Source organism: Phasianus colchicus, chromosome 3 (genome assembly GCF_987193195.1).
Source record: "Phasianus colchicus chromosome 3, bPhaCol1.hap1.1, whole genome shotgun sequence".
NCBI classification, from domain to species: domain Eukaryota; kingdom Metazoa; phylum Chordata; class Aves; order Galliformes; family Phasianidae; genus Phasianus; species Phasianus colchicus.
Window position 1 is genome coordinate 20,450,323 of NC_143438.1, and position 20,097 is coordinate 20,470,419.

The following is a 20,097-nucleotide window of genomic DNA, read 5'->3' on the forward strand; positions in this document are numbered from 1 at the left end:
TAATTGAAATAGTGCAAAGCAGAACTCATGGGAACAACAGAGATCAGATAGTGCAAATCAAGAAAATTGAGCAGAACCAACAAAAGACATCTTCTCGGAAAACAGACATATTTCCAACTTTCTTTTTTGAGTAAAATATTTTGAGAAGTTAATAAGAGCTCAAAAATAAGCATTAAAAATTGAAAAGTCCAATTTAAAAATAGAAAAATCCAATTATGAAAATAGTTGTTTTCTACAGTGACTCATATTTTCAGTCTTTTGAGTATGAGCAAGAGTCAGACTTCCTATCTTTCACCAGACTGAAGTGAATAGCCTGCTAGCCTATGCCTAGCTAATCTATGACAGAGCAATCCTGTTAACCTGAAGTTTCTCTAACTTCTCGCTGAAATAGTGATGATAAAACAGGTTCTGACACAATAAACTGGAAGGACTAACCTTTGCAATTGTGGCTTCTTAATGATGAATTCATACAACTAGTCCTGGAGTTGCCTGATCAGTGCTTAGATTCAAATTGTGAGATGCATCCTGTCTCCTGCATCAGGTACCTTTACAACTCAGTAGGTAATACTCAGTTTATTTCTTTATCAGGATGTTTAATCTTTGGTTCTTAAATGTTACAAACTAGGGACAAATTCCCCAAACTTTTGAGAGATGAAATTAGTAGGTTTGTGAATCAATGATTTCTGCAACTAAAGGAGGAATTATTTCAGCTTTTTTTTTTTTTTTTTAAATCAGGTACAGCAGAAAGAAGAAAAGGAGTATTCAACAGTATATGCAACAGTACATTTATAAAGCAAGTTGAGACATGCTCATGACTATCAAAGAGCTCACATTTATAAAGTGAAGCAGAAATTAATGCTTCTGAAATGTTATGTCAGTATCTTAACTTTCTTTTAGAAAAGCAAAGTAATCATTCTTCATTCACCGATCATTTTCACAGATGGGAATTCATCCTTGCATAACTGTAAGTCTTTTAAGGCTTAATGCATGAGGTCACACCACTACTGACACAGCTTTTTGCAATGAATTATGCAAAAAGGATCATACAAAGTGCTCTTGGATGACTATTAATATTACATATCTTCTCCATGCTCATTCTATTTATTTCCTCCAAATAGCCCACATTTATACCTATAAACAAAACATTCACCACACGCAAATAAATTCAAATGAACCAACCAATTAAAAAATAAAACAAAATTTTAAACCCAACACTTTATAACATCCTTAAAATAATTGATATTTTATTCTTCTCTGCCACAGGTTTTAAACTATTTTCTTTTTCTCTTGTAGATCCTACTGCTGATAGCCAGGCAGAGCAACCTGTTATTCAGCAGATCTTGTGATGGGCCCAAAGAGGTGATGAATTCAGCAGAATTATGATGGTTTACCAGATGCAACTGGGTTACCAGTTATTGTGCTATGTTGCGGCCAAAATCAAAGACCTAAACATATAAAGATAACATCTGGACACAGATTTATATTTAAATATCTCATATGGAAATATTAACTGATCTTAAATTCTGATTACCCTGCTATCTCAAATCCCAAACTGCACCTGAGAAGTATTCCGAACACTTTGAGTCAATGAACATTTCATTTAAAACACATTTTTAAATGTGTCCAGATCTATTTAACAGAACTATTTTACATTAAGTAAAAAAAAAAAAAAAAAAAGTATCTTTTCACAATCAGGAATTTAAGCCTTTATAAAAAGAAGTTCATTTATTAAAAATTTGAAGAGAAGTGTAACAAACAAAATCTAAGTTCATTATATGTATGATATGATGAATATCTATCATAGGAATACATTTGAATGTATGTGACCATTTATAGGAATAAATGCATTATAGAATACAATAGTTTAGTTGGAAAGGATCTTGAAAGGTCATCTAGTCCAACTACTGACTGCTTTAGGACATACTAAAAGGTAAAGCTTATTAATGAGGGCATTGCTCAAATGCCTCTTGAAAACAGATAGGCATGGGGCATCAGCAACCTCTCCAGGAAGCCTGCTCCAGTGTTTGACCACACTTATAGCAAAGAAATATACATCTCATCTCAGCACTCAGCGGGTATGCGCATACAGACATTCACGATACAGTATAGAAAGCATTTGAATCATTTGTACAATTTCAAATAACAAATGCCCTAAACTCCATCAAGTTCAGGGTTAATTCTGTGCAAGTGATAGAACTTTTATAAAAAAATATTTTGAAATAAGTAGTTTAGATTCCAATCATTAATGATCTCCAAATCTTCATAAAACTGAAGTGATGGTTTGTAATTAAAAGTAACTTCATTTTGCAGAGCTAATTTTGTTTTAGCAATGGAAAATGTGTCAGTATTATTTTCCTTTAAACATAGCTCACAAAAGGAGTTACATTACCACTGAGAAAATCTTCACATGTAGTTCAAGGGGCATTCAATTCTACTGGTTCAAGCAGGTAGAAACTAGTGTTCAAAAAAATGAAAAAGCAATGGTATTTTTTTTTTCCTCATGCAATCTAAGATTGTGCTCTTTCAATCACAGTAGATTAAAGTAGAATAGTTGATGCTGCTAGGACATCTAAAAACTCTACTAACATTCTAGAATAAGCACTAGAATAAGCACTTTTTAATGTGGCTTTTAATTCAGCTCCTTCAGTATGAAACAACACCCTACCTTATCTGTAAAGCCAAACAGTAATTACTAATTTGGTGTATGCAAGTTAGTTATTGGTTTGTTTAAATTCCCTTCAGTCTAACATATTCAGTGCATCATAATGGGCAAGAGAAACACATCTGACATGCAAAGACAAGATTTTAGTGCTAATCTAATTAAATTTTTGAGTCTAACAAAGGAAGTTATTTCAATTCAGTTACAGTGGTGCTAAAACTCTAATTCATGTATATATGTATAGTTACAACGATATTCTACTATCTGCTCCTTTCTGTGATGGAAATGGAATCAACATAATTGTAGCAACACCAGGAAGATTTCTGGATCATATGCAGAACACTCCAGGTTTCATGTACAAGAACTTGCAGTGTTTGGTGATTGATGAGGCAGATTTATTTCCACCAAAATCTGTCATGGATTTAACTAGATCAGCTCATTCTTCCATCATCCTCCTCGATCTTATTGCCAAAACTTCTTCGTGGGAAAAGGCAGAGGTGGTACAGTGAGTCATCAGTATCTCAAGTTGGTGTAAATTTAATGGTTTCTTGATGCCTTAGCATCTATTTGCTGTCATCTTTATGTCTCCACTAATATGTTCTACTTTGGTATTCCTCCCTCTGCCCTAATTTATAGCTCCACTGTGTATTCAGGCTTACTGAGGTGTGTGTCATCTAGGTTGGATGTTTGCTCTTTGTTTGCATTATTATCCCTAAAACTGTTTTTGCCCAGCTTCCAAGGCTACATTCCCCTCCTGAGCAATAGTTGGCAACCATAAAGTTGTTTGCAGCCCTAGAGGTGCCACCCTCAGATGTGTGTAATGGTTTCCTATTGGTCTCTTGTATGAATCCTTTTTTTTTTTTTTTTTTTTTGGCTCAAAGCTTGCTTCATGAAGTATTTCTTGTGATAAGACTGATTTGTCTAGGAGATGAGTGTTGGGAGTTGCTGTGTGACAATCAACATCACTGTGTGGACAATTCTAGCTGTTTGTCTTCAAAAGAGAGTGCTCAGGACTGTTTACTGGCGGAAGATCTAGCCTGTGACCAAATAACTCCAGCTTGCTATGGGAGATTGGGGGATGATACCATTGTATCCTGTGAAGGCAAGATACAAGTGGGCACCTTCCTGCTCCCTCTTATCTGCTGGTAAGGCCTGGAAGATGGCAACAAAAGGACTTTCTGCTGAGATCCAAAAACCAGAAGCTGTCACTCCAAAAAGAACTGACTCAACCACTTTGGACTTATAAGTTTGTACTACCATTGGAAAGAAGTTGTCATCATTGCTGTGGTCACTGTCACCTTCAACAGAACAACAATGCCCAATGACCCATCACTACAGAAGATCAATGACTGAACTATGAACCACACTGGATCCATGATGGTGACTATCTCCCTCTTGCTTCCTATAAAGACTACTTGCTTCTTCTTTCCTATCTTTTCTATCACCCTCCTTTCTTTCCCCATTACCCTAATTCATAATAGTGTCTGTCCTCTTCTTCCCCATCTCCCTGATTAAGATCTGTAATAAACTGGTCAGACCAACATTTGAACCATTGTTTCTTAATCTCACGCTGTATATATATTAAAAATAACCTCTTCTCTCTCCTATAAATTCGAGTGAGACATCTCTGTTTCTGTACCCCTGCTTAAATGTATTCTCTTCTGCATATAAGACTTTTATCTATGTGATTCATTTTACACAGGATCATCACTTGTTACTACCTATTTGTTGCAAATATATCATGGTTACTGCTATTCTACATGATTGGACAAAGCAAAACAAAAACTAATATGAGATATTTAATAATGACCTGGCCAAAGATTGCTGTACAGCCTAGCCAACACAAAGGCTGTGATCTGTTACAAGCAATGGTAACAATAATTTCTAGGCCAGGAAGAGGTACAACACTGTATTATAATAAATAAAAACCTTCTGAAGTTGGGAAAACCTGGAGTAGATCATCTTCAGAGCAGAGGCTCATACCAGGTGACACTTCATAGAGGCAAAAAGTTGTGGAAAAAACATGGAAAAAGCATGTAAAAAGAGGGTCAGGGAACCACAACACCCTATGAACAGGAAAGATGGAGCTCTCACAGTGGCAGTGATGATGCAGCATGAACAGAGCTGGGAGTGATGTCATCCAATCCCCACAATACAAAGGCTGTTCCCAGGGAGTGCAGCTCTCAGGAGTATGGTGAACAGGAAGAGAAAACAGAGTGTAATGTAGCAGAACAACATGGCATGGAAGTCTTCATGGCAGTTTGCACAGTGATTGGTTCAGACAGGGTGACCTGGAAGGGCAGAATATCCCCCCCGACTCAGGAGACCAGCTCAGCATGGTGGTAGAGCTCAAGGAGGAGATGGAGAGATCAAGGAGTATCAGGGAGTGTGAGAAGGAGATAGAATGATGGAACAACTCCCTGCCATGCTTATGAGAAAAGTACCAGGGTGATACACCTCCAATAGTTGTGGACCCTCTGCCTGGTCACCATCAGGCAGAGGGAGGGGTCCTAAGAGAAGAGGAGAAATGGAGGCAGGTCTCTACTTCGTGTTGCAGGCAAACACCTTCCCTAACTACCTCGCCTTCCCAGGTGCCATTATGCAGTAAATTTGAGGCTCTGGAACTCGAGGGACAGGTAATTGAGGATGTGTTTATAAATAGGAAGTTTGACTGAGATATCCACCAACATTAATTGAAGAAGTCAGCAAGCACTTGGATCAGCAACACTGCAATCCAACTGAAGGGTACCTCTTCTTACAAAATCTCTGCAATAGCTGTTTCTATATCATTGAGGTCTAGCATCTTCAGGGTTCTTTAAACAAATCACAAGTCAAGACTCCTCTACAGAATATGTATCTTTAAAATTATAAATTGACACCTAAGATTAAAGTCTAATCTTCTTTCGTTTATAATCACGTATCCCAAATCATTAGTCTGGTGATACCATCTGGTGTTCGGAAGTTGCATGCTCCATGATCTATCCTAAGTAGAGGAAAAATAATGCACTCACTGAAATAACTTCTTTGAAACGCTGCTCTGAATATTCGCAACTGCCAGGGGATATGCAGCACAATTGCTACAGAAATTCGGCAGTTAATACAAAGACACAGCCCAGGTTAACGAGACAAAGTTTATCAACTAAAGATTGCAAATTAACCTCTTCCAGATGCTATACTTCTACTTCATATCCCCTTATTTGCCAGTTAGAAAAATTGATTGATTCACCCTGTGCACTATTTCTTGTATCAGCAAAATTTTATGGAATAACTAAGGCCAGGGGTTTTAAACAGGATTTACATAAGGTTCTTCAAGTCTGGAACAATTTTATTCTAGAGAGTGTTTAAAGATACTGGAAACATCCCTTAAGAGAATGTAAGCATATGTCGGATGATGCTACAAAGACTACATTTACTTAAGAAGTTTTTCATAAATTAAGGTCAAAATCATCTGGCAAAAACTCTGCTAGATTGTATGATACTGATGTTCTAAACAGGGGTTACTAATATCATATGGCCACAAATTAGATTGGAAATTATTGGGGGGAAAAAAAAAAATCTTAACACCTCTTTTGGAGAAGATCAACAACAGAAACGGGAACACAGTTTTGAGTGTCCCTGTCTTTCTTGAACTGGGGAGCCCAGATCTGGGCACAGTACTTCAGACTTGATCTCACCAAGGCAGAGGGCAATGATAACCTCCCCGAGACTGCTGGATACACTTTTTAATGCACCTCGAGATACCATTGGCCTTCTTGCACACAAGGGTACCTGATAGCCTACGTCATAGAATGCCCTAGGTTGGAAGGGATATCACAGAGCCCCAGCCTCCCTCCTCTTTCTAGTCTATCAACTTCTTAATGCAGAGGACAACTCTCCCACTCCTCCCACTTTGCCTATCCCTTCTAAAAATCTTGTCGCTCTCAGTCATAGCATTCCAGCTGTGTGATTTATCCCTCCACATTTTGGTGATAGTTTTAGGTCATAGTTTCCTAAACGCACCATGGTTTCCATCTCCTCTTGCTTATTTCCCATGCTGCAGTGCAATGGTATAGGGGGACTTCAGCTGGGCTATCGGCTGTACTACCCTCCTGAAGGAGCCCAAATCCTCTGGGACAAACTTTGAGGTTTCTTCTTGCTGTTTCCTATCATGTCAGTATTATTTGGCTCTTCTCTGTCAGTGGTATATCCTCTTCCTTTATTAAATCTAGTTTATTAAATCTCTGATGATGAGCCCAGCCAGCTTGCTGCCTAGTATATTCTTTGACCTTTCTGTTCATTTGTGTCCCCACCCAACATCAATACTCACAGTCTACTAAAGATGTGTCCTAGATCACAGAATCCAAAGCCCTGAGGTATGACACCATCCAAGCAGTCATTCATTCAGTAGATTTCTTTTCTCCTTCTGCCCAGATCCTGGTCAGAAGGATCAAGGATAATGCTGTATGTGGCTCCCAATCCTTTCAACATATTCCCAATGGACATAAAGTCTCTCTCTCTCTATTAAAAGAACTGTTCCCTGACCGGGAATTGAACCCGGGCCGCGGCGGTGAGAGCGCCGAATCCTAACCACTAGACCACCAGGGATGGATAAATAACTGGTTATTATAGATGGTCTACTTACCAAAATCAGAAGGAACTTTTTGTCTATTACAGAAAAGTATAACAATGGAATTCCATCCAATTGCACTTACTTATGTCAGTCCACAATGAAAGTCCAAGCTTTTTGTTCTAATTATGAAGTATTTTGGTTATAATGTTTTTTTTTGTTTTTGTTTTTGTTTTTTTTTTCCTAACTATACTGCATTTACTGAATAGTTGAAATCTTACAATTTTAAATAGAATTTTAATTTAAAATAAATCGCAGGTTGAAAAGAACATTAAAGGTCTTTTAGTACCAGCCCCCTGCTGTGAGCAGGGTTGCTACTCACTAGATCAGGCTGTGTGGGGACCCATTCAACCTGGACTTGAACACCTCCAAGGACGGGACATCCACAGTTTTTCTGGACAACCTGCTCCAGGGTCTTACTACTCTCTGAGTAAAGAATTTTCTCTGGGTGTCTAAACTAAATCTCCCCTTTTAATTGAAAACCATTACACATTGTCCTGTCACTATCAGATCATGTAAAAAGTCAATCCCCATTCTGTTTATAAGCTCCCTTCAAGTACAGGAAGGCTACAATGAAGTCTCCCTGGGGCCTTCTCTTCTTCAGGCTGAAGAGCCTCAGCTCCATCAACGTTTCTACATGGGAGAGGTCCTCCAGCCCTCTAACCACCTTTGTGGCTCTACTCTGGACATGCTCCAACACTCTGCATCCTTCCTGTGCTGAAGTCCTCAGGCCTGGATGCATTACTCCAGTTGGGGCCACACAAAGAAGGGGTGAAAGGGAATAATCACCTCCATTGTCCAGTTGGCCGCTTCTCTTTTGATAAAGCACGGGATAGTTAATCTTCCAGGCTTTAAGCACATACTACTGGCTCATGTCTGGCTTTTCATTCACCAGGACCCTCAAGTCCTTCTTTGTATGGTTGATCACAATGTGTGCTTCTCCTAGTCTGTACACATCTGAGATTGCCACAAATCAAGTACAACACCCTGCACTTGGCCTTCCTTCAGTTCTCGTGAAGAACCTTCATTTAGTTCTCATGGCCCCACTTTTTGAGCCTGTATGGATTCCCCTGCATTGCATCCCTTCCTTCTACAGTGTCAACTGCACCACTCCTTTGTGTATGACACTGGTAAGACAGCAACTTGAGTACTGTATTCAGTTTTGGTCCCCTCAGTATGGGTTATGAAGAAAAAGTCTGAAGCTGCACCAGCAGATGTTTAGAATGGACATAGAAAAGAATTCCTTCAAGAAAAGTGGTAAAACATTGTTAGGGGCTGCCCAGAGCAGTGAAAGAGTTGCCATCCCTGAGAGGTGTTTAAGAAATGCATGGATGTGGCACTAAGTGAAATATTTTAGTGATGAAACTTGGTAGTTCAGTTTGATAAGTTGGAGTTTATGTTCTTGAAGTTCTTTTCCAATTCAGATAATTCTATGATTTGAATTGCATATATGTGGTAAGGAAATACATCCTTGCAGTACTGAACTGATGTTGTGCCACTTTTCTGGTATTTCTTGCTATGTAAGATATTAATCACAGGACTTGTCAACATAGTTAAAGTAATAACATTCAAGACCCATATACTAGAGATAAAGAAAGAAAAAGTTAGCAGTAAGCTTGTACAGAACTCCATATAACAGAGTTCAGCAAAGTGTTTAATCCTGTTCTTAAATTCTCTTTTAAATTGGGTTCTATCATACAGCTAAATATCAGTAGTGCTTTATAAATATTTTATTGAATCTCCTAATAATGCATTTTCATTTGAGGAAGAGTTAATTGATTTTAATTTGAAATTTTTTTTAAAAAAATAAGACAAATAAGACAAATAACTTTCTGTAAAATGATCAAGATAGTGTCAGACATGATGAATGAAAATGCAGATTCAGAGCTCTGCAGTTTTCATCAGATGTTTCACACTTTCACCTGTATTCCAAGACCTAGTTGCAGAACCGACATTAACTTACTATCAAAGAAACGCTGAATTCTATCACAAAACCATAGAATATTACATAGAATTAAGTTCCGTATTTATAAAGAATGTCCCTAGTTATACACTCCTAGAGTAACCCTACTCCAAAATTCACTTGAAACATATTCTCAATAATGCATTTCCTCCAAGAAACACAGATGAATTAAATCTGAGGTTGCAAACAGAAATTACATTAATCCATCTTCTAGCTTACAGTAACGCAAGTCTAACCTTCCCATTTATATTGCTACAAACGTCTCATTAATCTATTATGCCCCAAACTTTCATTCCCTTTACTGCATAAAAGCATTGGAGTAGATAAACCATGTATAACGTATTAAGAAGAAGGAACAAATAGTAGTTTTGACAGTAAATGATTTCCACATTTTCTTTCCATGTACTTTTGCTGCAAGTTATCACTAGGCACTAATACTTTCACTGAACTTTTAAATAGACATCCTCTCTGTATAGAACTTGTTCTGATTGGTTGTATCTAAGTATTGTTTCCTGCCCTGAACTGGTATTGTAAACTCTGGAAGAAGGAAGGTCTCCAGTACACTTCAGTTCTCAACAGTAATGTGCTTACAAGAATACTGCAAACAGAAAAATAGTGAGCACTTACATATATTTACCTGGATAACATCAAGAATTATAAGATATCTTGTTATCAGAAGTACTAGAAAGGTGACTAGACTTTGCACTGCTTTTTTACAATTTTGGCTCAGATTAGAAATTATTAAAATAACATCACATGCCTGGAAATCTGTTAGTGCACCAGTCTATTATGCAGGCTTCTCTATTTATTTTGAAATGGTGCTGGACAGTATCAGATACAGGACATGGACTACTTTCAGGTGGGTCTGTCAGTAACCAGTGCCTGTCCATTTGAAGACACTCCTTAAGATGTGAAGTTCTGCAGCAGTCTATTAAAGGAGTGCTTAATGCTTCTTCCCTACAGATTTTTTGAACAATAATTTGAAAAGTGTCTCTTGGAATATTTTACACTTCTGGGATAACTTTTTATAGTGCACCAGAATCAGATATATTGAGAACAGAAAATATCATAATAGACTGCTACGATACCTGTTATGGTGACATTGTTTGTTAGTCATCAGTCAGTAAAATATATCTTAATTTAAACTAATAGTTTTTGTTGTGGTTTCTTTGTAGTGCTTGCATGAAAGGTCTAAGTATACCATAATCTTCCACTATTGTGCTTTAATTTGACAAACCAAAAAGGACTCACAAATTTGTATTCATTACAGTACAGAATCTTGCATAATTTAAAGTTTTCATGTCTTCACTGAGTACCTTTGATTCTCCAAGGAAAATTCTATAATAATAATCTAGTAATAATATATTTTCCCTGTGTTCTTGAAAAACAGAAATCAAAACAGAGCGTGAAAGTCTCTTTCTAACACTAGAAAAAAATGCACATGAAAGCACAGTATGAACTCAATTTTTTTGAAGAAACTTGCACATAAAAGCACACAAAACATTGTTATAATGACTGAGAAATTATATGAAGAGAAATCTGTACTTGCCAGTGATATGTTGTGGAAGAAAAGGAAGTTTTGTTACTAATGTAAAATTCATTTATAATTGTGAAATGTTGACATTTTACCTACGTTTGATCAAAACACTTTGATCAAAAGCCAATTAGCTTTCTTCACTTACATCTAGAAGAATGACCTGAAATGCCATGTATTCATCTCCAAGAAAACAATACAAAGTGATGCAAAAATTATAGAACGAAGACATGTGGACACTTTCCTTATTGACTGGGGAAATTATGCCTGGCATATGAAAACCTGTATTCTGTGAAGTCTGTAAACTCCTACGTCAACAAGAATAATATGATACCATTCAAAGTAAGAATTCCCAGAATTTTTACAAGTGCGTTTCTATTTTTCCAAATTATTCTGTAATTTATATTATAATACCATCAGACAATAGATGTTTCTATATTTGTAGGCTATTTCTAGTTTTAGTTGCTTGTACTGTAGTGATTTAAAAGCATGTACATATGTTTATGACTAAATAAGATTATGTTCATTTACAGAAAGATGAGTTTGTTCTGTACCTTCGCTATAATAATTCTGTTTCCATACCATGCTAAAGGCTTAGAAGGCATAACCTGTCTTTTTATTTACACTTCTACCATTAGCTAGTTCTCCTTCTCACCTTTCTTAGATATATACTAACAAAGTCAGTTATTCCACATTTTACACCATTAAGAAAATAAATATATTTTAACCAATAAATATATTTTAACCAATAAATAATTTGCTCATTATTTTTAGTTCACTTAAAATTGTATGTCTTCAAAAACAGCAAAAATTAAGGACATTGCAATTCATTTTTACTTTTTACGTCCATTTGTCTGTTCAGAATTCTCAGAATTTCACCTTTTTACTAGGCAATAGGCAAGATTAGGAAAAAATTATTTCCATGTAGGTCACTGAACACTCTTGCTTGGACTGAAGGAACTGTCTCCGTCACAATAAGCATAAGTAATCATTTTATTTGGCAACAAATAATAAAGTTCTAGTATAACAAGGGTTAAAATGTTTACAGTCTCGAACCTAGGTGATAAGTCTACAGTCAACACCTCAATATACAATCTTTGAGAGCTGTATCTGCTGGACTAATTACATTGTGGACATACTAAAATTTCATTATGTCTGTATCATAGAATCATAGAGTGGTGTGAGTTAGAAGGGACTATTAAGATCATCTAGTTCCAATTCCCTGCTATAGGCAGGGACACCTCCTACTTGACCAGGTTGCTCAAAGCCCCATTCAGTCTGGCCTTGAATGCTTTCAAGGAGGGGGCATCCACAGGCACTCTGAGCAATCTGTTCCAGTGCCTCACCAACTTCACAGAAAATAATTTCTTCTTAATACCTAGTCTAAATCTACCCTCTTCCAGTTTAAAGCCAGTTCAGTAGTCCTGTCATTGTGCACAAACTGATGTGATTCAGAAACACTTATTCAAGGGTGATATACATTCTTTTCAATATTTGAATTAATGAAATCTGTGAAGCAGTTTTCTTAATTACACTATTATCGATAAAATCACTGTGATGTTTTGCTCTCCTGCTACTCCAACAAATTACAGTTGAGTGTATTTTGTTTTGTCAAGTGAGCTTTGGAATTTGAAATATGGTTCTGATGCTCTATTGTTCCCCCAAAATTATCATTCAACAATATGCAGCGAAAAAGAATAGTGATAATGGATTAAAACAGTACTTCTCCATTGAAAGAATCAAAATGAGCACTAAGTGGAGAAACATTACTTTCCTATCGTCAAATCTGACAAATTAACCTTTATTTTGAATACATAACCTCTAAAATTTTAATGGAACCTTCTCCTTGAACCTTCTCATGACAGTAGCTTTGAACTATAAGGGAATCTTCCAGGATCTGGGTTTTCCATCATCTTTTAAATCCTTTTCCATACAAATTAACTGCTTAAGGATCCAAAGTTATGTTTCATCTTATTTTCACTTATTTTGTATGTTATCATGAATAATCTAAGTCATTAATGGAAGTGGTATCCATTGCACCTTTATAAGATGAATACAATAATTGATGTGCACAAATGGACTTTACATGTATCTTCATAACATGAATCTGCATGAGAAAATGTACAGTTATTGACCCCAGAAGTTTAGATCTTCAGCTACAACACTAGGAGTTCATGCATGTAAATGCTCCCAGACACATTGGTAGTGTGCTTACGAATCTAGTAGTTTAAATACCGCAACTTTGAGTAAGACTGCCTGATAGATGTAACTATACATCACTTTTCTATAATTTAACCCATTCAATACAATCACTTGTGTCCTATCAATGAAAGAAAATTTGTTTAATCACACTGCAAAATCTTGAAAGGGAAATGCTTTGTTTACTAAACTGAGTTCTGGCTGTCAGTGATGTTATTGAAGAGTACTGAGTGTTTGTCACCATTATGCACTTCCATATTGTTTTCTTAATGCTAGAAAGTGGTGTCTTAAGTCCCTTTGGCATGATCTAAGCTTTAGTAGTGTGCCTTCCTATGTTACAGTTATATTGAATAGAAAACAAACATTTATTAGGAAAAGAACTATGAAGACTTTTGAAAAAGTGAATACGTTAATCCCATTCATGACATGTACTTTCAATATTTCAACTTGTTTTCTTGTTTTTAACAGTACAAGAAAAGTCAGGAAAAATTATGTTGTTTTTTTTTTTTTTCCTTTTTTCTTTTATTTTTTTCAATAGAGTTGATCAGAAGAACATGAAGCAGTCCTCAAAGCAATGGCAATTTTAAACTACATTTATACATTTTTGAATGTTTTATCAATCTGAGAAAATTTTGTATTCCATCAGGTGTAATGTGAAGCAGTAACTCCACTGAAAGAAATGGAAAATTATAATAATTCTAAAAAAGTGAAGTTCCTTTATATTCTACACAGAATGTTTGATTTGCACATGTATGTTAGAGCTGTGAAATGGTTAAACAAGCTGCCTATTGAAGAGTAAGAAGGGTGCTGCTCCATAAGGGAGGATAAGTCAGGAGCGGCAAATGCCCAGAGCACAGGCCAACTTGCATACTATCAGAGAGGGCAGTGGAGGTGGAGTCCAAACCAGGAGGTTTGGACTGAGAATCGACAGTCTCAGGCTAGGTTGTATGGAGAAAGAGGTCAATCAGAAACAGCAGAAATCAAGACTAGGCACAGGACACCTGCAGCACTGATAGGTGAGATCTGGATGCCAAAAAAAAAGCTCCTGGACAAATAGGCAGCGTATGCCTTGGCACCAGGATCATCCAGGACAATGGCACTGCCACTGTGAGCTGACCATTATAGATGTGAAGGAGCTGAGAATTTATGTGTACAATTCTCAGAATATATTTCTGCAGCTAGTCTTGGCTTATGAGGGACTCCAATGTAACATCTTTAGCAATATCAGTTTACTGATGACAAAAAATCAGAAGGGTCCAGAGTGTGTTTCACTACCTTTCACTTATGCCAGAGGAACGAGCCACCAACAGACTCCTGAAACTTAGCAAGGACATGTGCCACGTGCTGCTTTTGGGCAGGAAACACCAGTGCAAGGGCAGCCTGGGGCCAGTCTGGCTTTGCATTAAATGTCCTGCAAGCTGTGGCAGCCACCAGCTGAACATCAGTCAGTAGTGTGCCCTTTGAGCAGTGAAAGCCAGTAGCATCTTGTACTGTATTAACATAAGAACTGCCAGTAGATTAAAGGAAAGGATAATTCTCCTCTACTCAGCACTTCTAAGACCCTGTCTAGATATTACATTTCATTTAGGGTCCAGATGAGGGCCCCCAAGATAATCAGGAGATGGAGAACTTACCCTCTGAGAAGAGGAACTAGTGCATGCTCATCCTGAAAAAGCAATAGCTTCAGAAAGCTACAGCCTGTTTGTACTTGAAACGAGGTTATCATGATCTCTGCAATTGCCTGTTGGGAGGATGAGAGGCAACTAGGCTAAGTTGCAATGAGAATTTAGACTGAGTATGAAGACTTTTTCCACACCAAGGGCAATCAAATTGCAGAAGAGGTTGACCAGAGAAGCTGCATAATCTCTACCTTTGGTACATTTCAAAAGTAACTGGTTGAAGCCCTAGGCATCCTGGACTAATGTGGTCACTGACCCTGCTTCAAGAAGAAGATCTCATAGACTTCTTTTGCTTTATATAGAATTGATAGTTTTTAAGTCAACAGTAGCACTGCTATATCTTCTGGCCTGCCTTTGTTTGCTTGTTAGTTTTTATCCCAACACTTTAGCCTAATTTCAATTACTTAACTGAAAATATGTAGTAAGTCAACTGCCTACTGATGGGTAAAAAAAAAGTAACATAAGAAAGTGGATCATTGAAAATACATTTTAGATGTACTATTGCTAGTTCTAAAAATACATAGTGTAAGAGTGAAACCATTAAATAGACTATCATGCAAAGGTAAGTTGCACTAAATCCTCTAAAAGTCTAAGTATCAGGTTGGTAATATAATCTAATATTAAAGTATACTTTTGATGGGTTTTGAAGAATATTCTTCCAATAAAATTTTAAAGGTTCAGTAAAATGTGACTGCTACCCCTCAATAAAATATTGCTGGTATTTGTGTATTACTGCATAATGGTTGAGAGGATTTTAGTAATCTCAAGGCAATTTAATATTTGATATGAATATTTTAAACCCGGTCCATTATTAGAGAGACAGAGACCAAATCCTCTCTTATTACTAAATGATTGCTTGACTGATTCCAATGCAATTTTATTCATTTGCTTTGGCTTTAAAAGTCATTGCCACTGTAGCCTATATAAAAGCACTATGTTGCCTACAAACCTATCCTTAAATAATACAAAGAATTTTGTAATATGTGTTTTTCTGCCTCTATTTAATGCTTAAGCTCAGGCAGAATGATTATTTCCTGAAAGCTGAGTTCTTCAGTTCTCACCTCGGCATTAAATATTTTTCCAGGTTAAGATGATCAGCAAATGACAGCTTATCCTCATGGTGGTCATATCCTCCTTGGTCATGGTGCAGAAATAGCTGAGGAAAAACAGTTATCCTTTGCTGCTGTTCCATGAAGACATGTTCCTTGGCTGCCTACGCTGAACACAGATGTTTGGTGAAGGGGCTGATGTAAAGGTTCCTGTCATTGGAGAGGCCATAGTTCCACACAGGGAACCACCCCTACTCCTCTCTACATTTAATTATCTGTATGCAATCTATTCTGGTATGGGTTGGTGTTGTTTTGTTTTTGAATAGTGGAGAGGAACTATATAAGAAGAAATTAGAAGCTTTATAAATAAATGCCAGAATAATGGGCATGACTTAGTGTTTTTAGAACCAACTTTGAATGGATACATTTTTCTAAAGGTTTTGTGATTCTTTTATATCCTAGTTTTATTTCCCTCAGACAGTTATCTACTGATTTCCAGGATATTTATGAAAATTAATTTGTAAATTAACCTTAAGCCATTGTATATCTTATCAGAGAAACAGGTGGAAAAATCCTGCTTCACATTAGTCATATTATAATTAGCACATCCTGCAAGTGAAGTTCACTGGGAGTATGGGGAGAAATTCAATAAGTATTTTAGCATTTTATTCCTCTTATATAAGTGTCTAATTAAAAATTAAAAAAAAAAAAAAAAAAAAAAAAAGAGAGAGAGAGATTCAGTGGATTTAATTTGAAGACTTTGGTGATTATTAATACAGCTGCATGTAAAACAAAAACATCTGGATTTCCCTGGATTTCCATTTCAAACAGAAATAACTAATGCATAAAAGCACATGGAAAAACTCTAGATATTACGCATCAGAAATAATAATAATGAAATTCTATCCAAAATGAACTTGTCTTTTTAAGGGGTACTGGCATTCACTGAAATAAACTCTCCAAGTGTTGGCTCCTAATGAATACTGAATCATAACATTTTGGGACTGTTTCTTATCTAAGGTTTCCTCTGTTTCTTATCTTAGAAAACAAAAACAAAATAAAAGATCATTTTCCTATGAAGGAAAAAATTATCAAAAAATAAGACATAAACATGAAAATAGAAGGCTAATTTACTAACTCAAAACCTGTACATTTTTCACTGAACAAAGTTCAGTCTTCTGGAACATGGATATTAAGATATAGAAACTGATATACAATATTTTTAAATTAAATTTTAATTTTGTGGCTATGGTCACGTGGTAATATGACCCAGTGATAAGTGTGTCTGGCTTGGGTTTAAAGGTGCTGTGGGAACTTTATGCTATTCCAAGAAGGTTGAGCTTAAAAATGTGTAAGACATGAAAAGCTTGACAGCTCAAGGGATCACTTACTCACTTCAGAACTGTTGTTTATTCAAGACATAAAAGTTCAAAAGAGGTCTCTGTGAAACTTATTATCTTCTAGACAGGCAAATGATATTTCAAAGCTATTGAGCTGTGTATGCACATCCCTGTGAGGAGCACGAATTTATAACCACACTGTGGCAGGCACAAAGACACAAAGGCTGACTCGTGCACCACGGGCAGAGAGGCAGTGAGAGAAGTGTGTCTGCATCTCAGTGCTTAAATGACTCTTTCATAGTGTGCCACTACTCACAGTATTTTTAAGCAGCTAGCTTGAAACTGGTACTACCATAGTGATGGCAAAGATCCTCAAAGGACTCTTTGCAGTACCTGTTTCCATGAACCATCAGCAGACTATCTTTCACTTGAGTGATGACACATTCTTGTGGACCCTGAGGAACCACCTGGCAATTGGCCAATAGGTCAAACTAGATAAACACAGACTGAAGAAACACTCAGGTTTCAGCATGTTTGTCATTTTGGGCCTCTCCTCCAGTCTGCACAACTCTGGAATACTACCAGAAAGGGAAAAAAAAAAAAAAAGTAGTAGACCTAATCAGAATGTAAATGCTCTAATATCTCCTCATAGGATGCAAAAAATCTGTCATCAAGTCCTGCAATATTCCAGAATTCCAGAATAAACATTGCAAATATACTGCAGTTCATTTAATCTAGCTAATTATTCAGTGCACTCTTTTGCTAGCTAGTGCTCCTAGATCTAGAACCAAACAAAACCAAAGGATTTTCTGCATTTATGTTTTCTATAGTCATCAGAAATGCAAATTTGATCATGGAAATATGTGGGGTGATACCATAGCAAAGCTAGTGAGTGCTGGGAGCCTTTTTGTCATTACTGTTTTCTGCCTTAATCACACCATTGAATAATGGTATAATTCAAGTGAATTCTGATATTATATTGTCACTTTAGTTGTTATGAAGAACTTGAAAATTCTTATGAGGATAATGCAACCTGGATGTATGGGAACTGCTGAGTCACGGCCTGAACCTCTGATTAGTCACCTGAGGCGAGCAATGAGTCAGCCCTGGGAGCACAGGTGAAAGCAATTCACCTGTGCTGCAGGAAGGGGTGGAGCCTAGCTGCACCTCTCCTAGACCCACGTAAGAGCTGACTACCAGTAGGGAAAGATCTCTCTCTCTTTGGAAGATCCACTCCATTGGAGTTTCCTGAGCAAGCCCACGACATGGGTAAGCCTCCTATTTATTCTCTTTGTCTTGCTGTGCCTAACTCTCTTGCTTATTTCATTATTATAATGTCTTAATATTATTAAATTAAATAATATTCCTTTATATAATTTTCATTGATTATACACTGGATTAAAGTCATTATTTGCTCCATTAACACAGTGATCTTAACTTTGGAATTAAATGCCTACAATGGTAAGAGCTATCAGTTATTTTGCTCTTTCACTGTTGAACAGCTTAGGTGTTCTGTTTTGGAGGGTGGACAGTGATGGGACAAGTGGGGAATGGTTTTAAACTGAGACAGGGGAGGTTTAGGTTAGATATTAGAAGGAAATTTTTCACCCAGAGGCTGGTGAGGCACTGTAAGGTTGCCCAAGGATGTTGTGAATGCCCCATCCCTGGAGGCATTCAAGGCCAGGCTGATGTGGCTCTGGGCAGCCTGGTCTGGTGGTCAGCAGGTTAGAAAGTCAACATGTTTTTATTGCAGCACTGGGTACATGGGGGATCACTGCTCCTAGCATGCACGTATAAGAGCTAGAGCACACAGGTTATGTACATTCTACTTGGGAACATTCCTGCAATTTCAGGAAGTGTGCGCCTGTTCCAATAACTGCTGTACAGACTAAAAATTGATTACAGATGAGCTGTTTTGATATGGGGTTCTTGCAAACCGTCTTTAGTGGTTCTGTGATTCCTCTGGGAGTTGCTCTTCAGCCTAAAGGTCATGTCCTAAGTTAACCAGATCCCTTTTTTGTCAAGAAAATGTATTTATTTACAAAAGATTAGCTGCTGATCAAGCTTCTAATATCACACTAGCCTTGCTCTAGTGTCTGTATTATCAACTCCAGCACATACAGTGTACCTCTTCAAGGCTTGTGGAACACTGAGACTCTGCACTTGGGCTCCAGACATCCTGCTTCTGTAGTAAAGACAACCTTCCCTAGATAGAACTTTCCTGAAAGCTCTGAATTAATTGCTGAAGACTGAATTAATTGCCAGGTATCAATCTAACACCTAATTTGCTTAATAGTTGAGGTAAGGACTATGTTACCAATCATTTAACTAATTCTGAGTAACTTTCTATTTGCCTTTATCAAGGTCTGATGTACCAATCACATTATCAGGAATTTCTGTTTGGAATAATTATGAGGGTCTGAGATCTGATTTTCTTTCTGGAGGGACTAGTGTAATGAGAATTCAGAAACTTAAGAAATAAACACAATTAATAGACACTTCTGATCAGAGTGGAGTCACTTCTTGTATTTAGAATCTCAGAATCATAGAATTTTGTTTTTTGTATTTGTAAACCTTAATTTCACAACACCAGTAAGTTATTCTAGCTTTGGTATTTTGCAGAGTTTGTATATAACTAAATAACTGTAATCATAAATTTCTAGAAGCATGGAGATGGAGAAATTAATTATCTTCTTGTAATTCTCTGTACTGTACTCTCATGGTTGTCAACTTCTAATGCAGTATTGAAATTTCAATTGAAAAATTGAAAGCTGTCCTTAACTTTTGTCTCTGGATTGTGCTTCACTGAGGCTGAGAAAGGAGGATCTGGGTTTTAAACATCTTGTTGGTTTAGGTTATTCTTTATGCAGCTGCTGTGTCAGCTCATGATGATGCAATAGGACCTGTAGTTACCCTTGCTATCTGTAAATCAAACCTGTCAGATTCCTACTGTTAGCTCTATCAAGTTAAAAACAGAGCTTATTGAGGAAATTACTGAATGTTGAATCCACAAATTGCCACTGTGTTTTTGAAGGTTATTTTAGGCAAACTGTTTTCAGGCCACTCAT

At 36.9% G+C, this 20,097-nt stretch overlaps 1 non-coding gene across 1 annotated transcript; it reads right to left on the reverse strand.

Annotated features, from left to right (window-relative positions):
• Positions 1 to 7,171: 7,171 nt before the first annotated feature.
• On the reverse strand, positions 7,172 to 7,243 carry TRNAE-CUC (transfer RNA glutamic acid (anticodon CUC)). The gene has a single exon. It is a non-coding gene; the product is annotated as a tRNA-Glu (tRNA).
• Between the last annotated feature and the right edge of the window lie 12,854 nt (positions 7,244 to 20,097).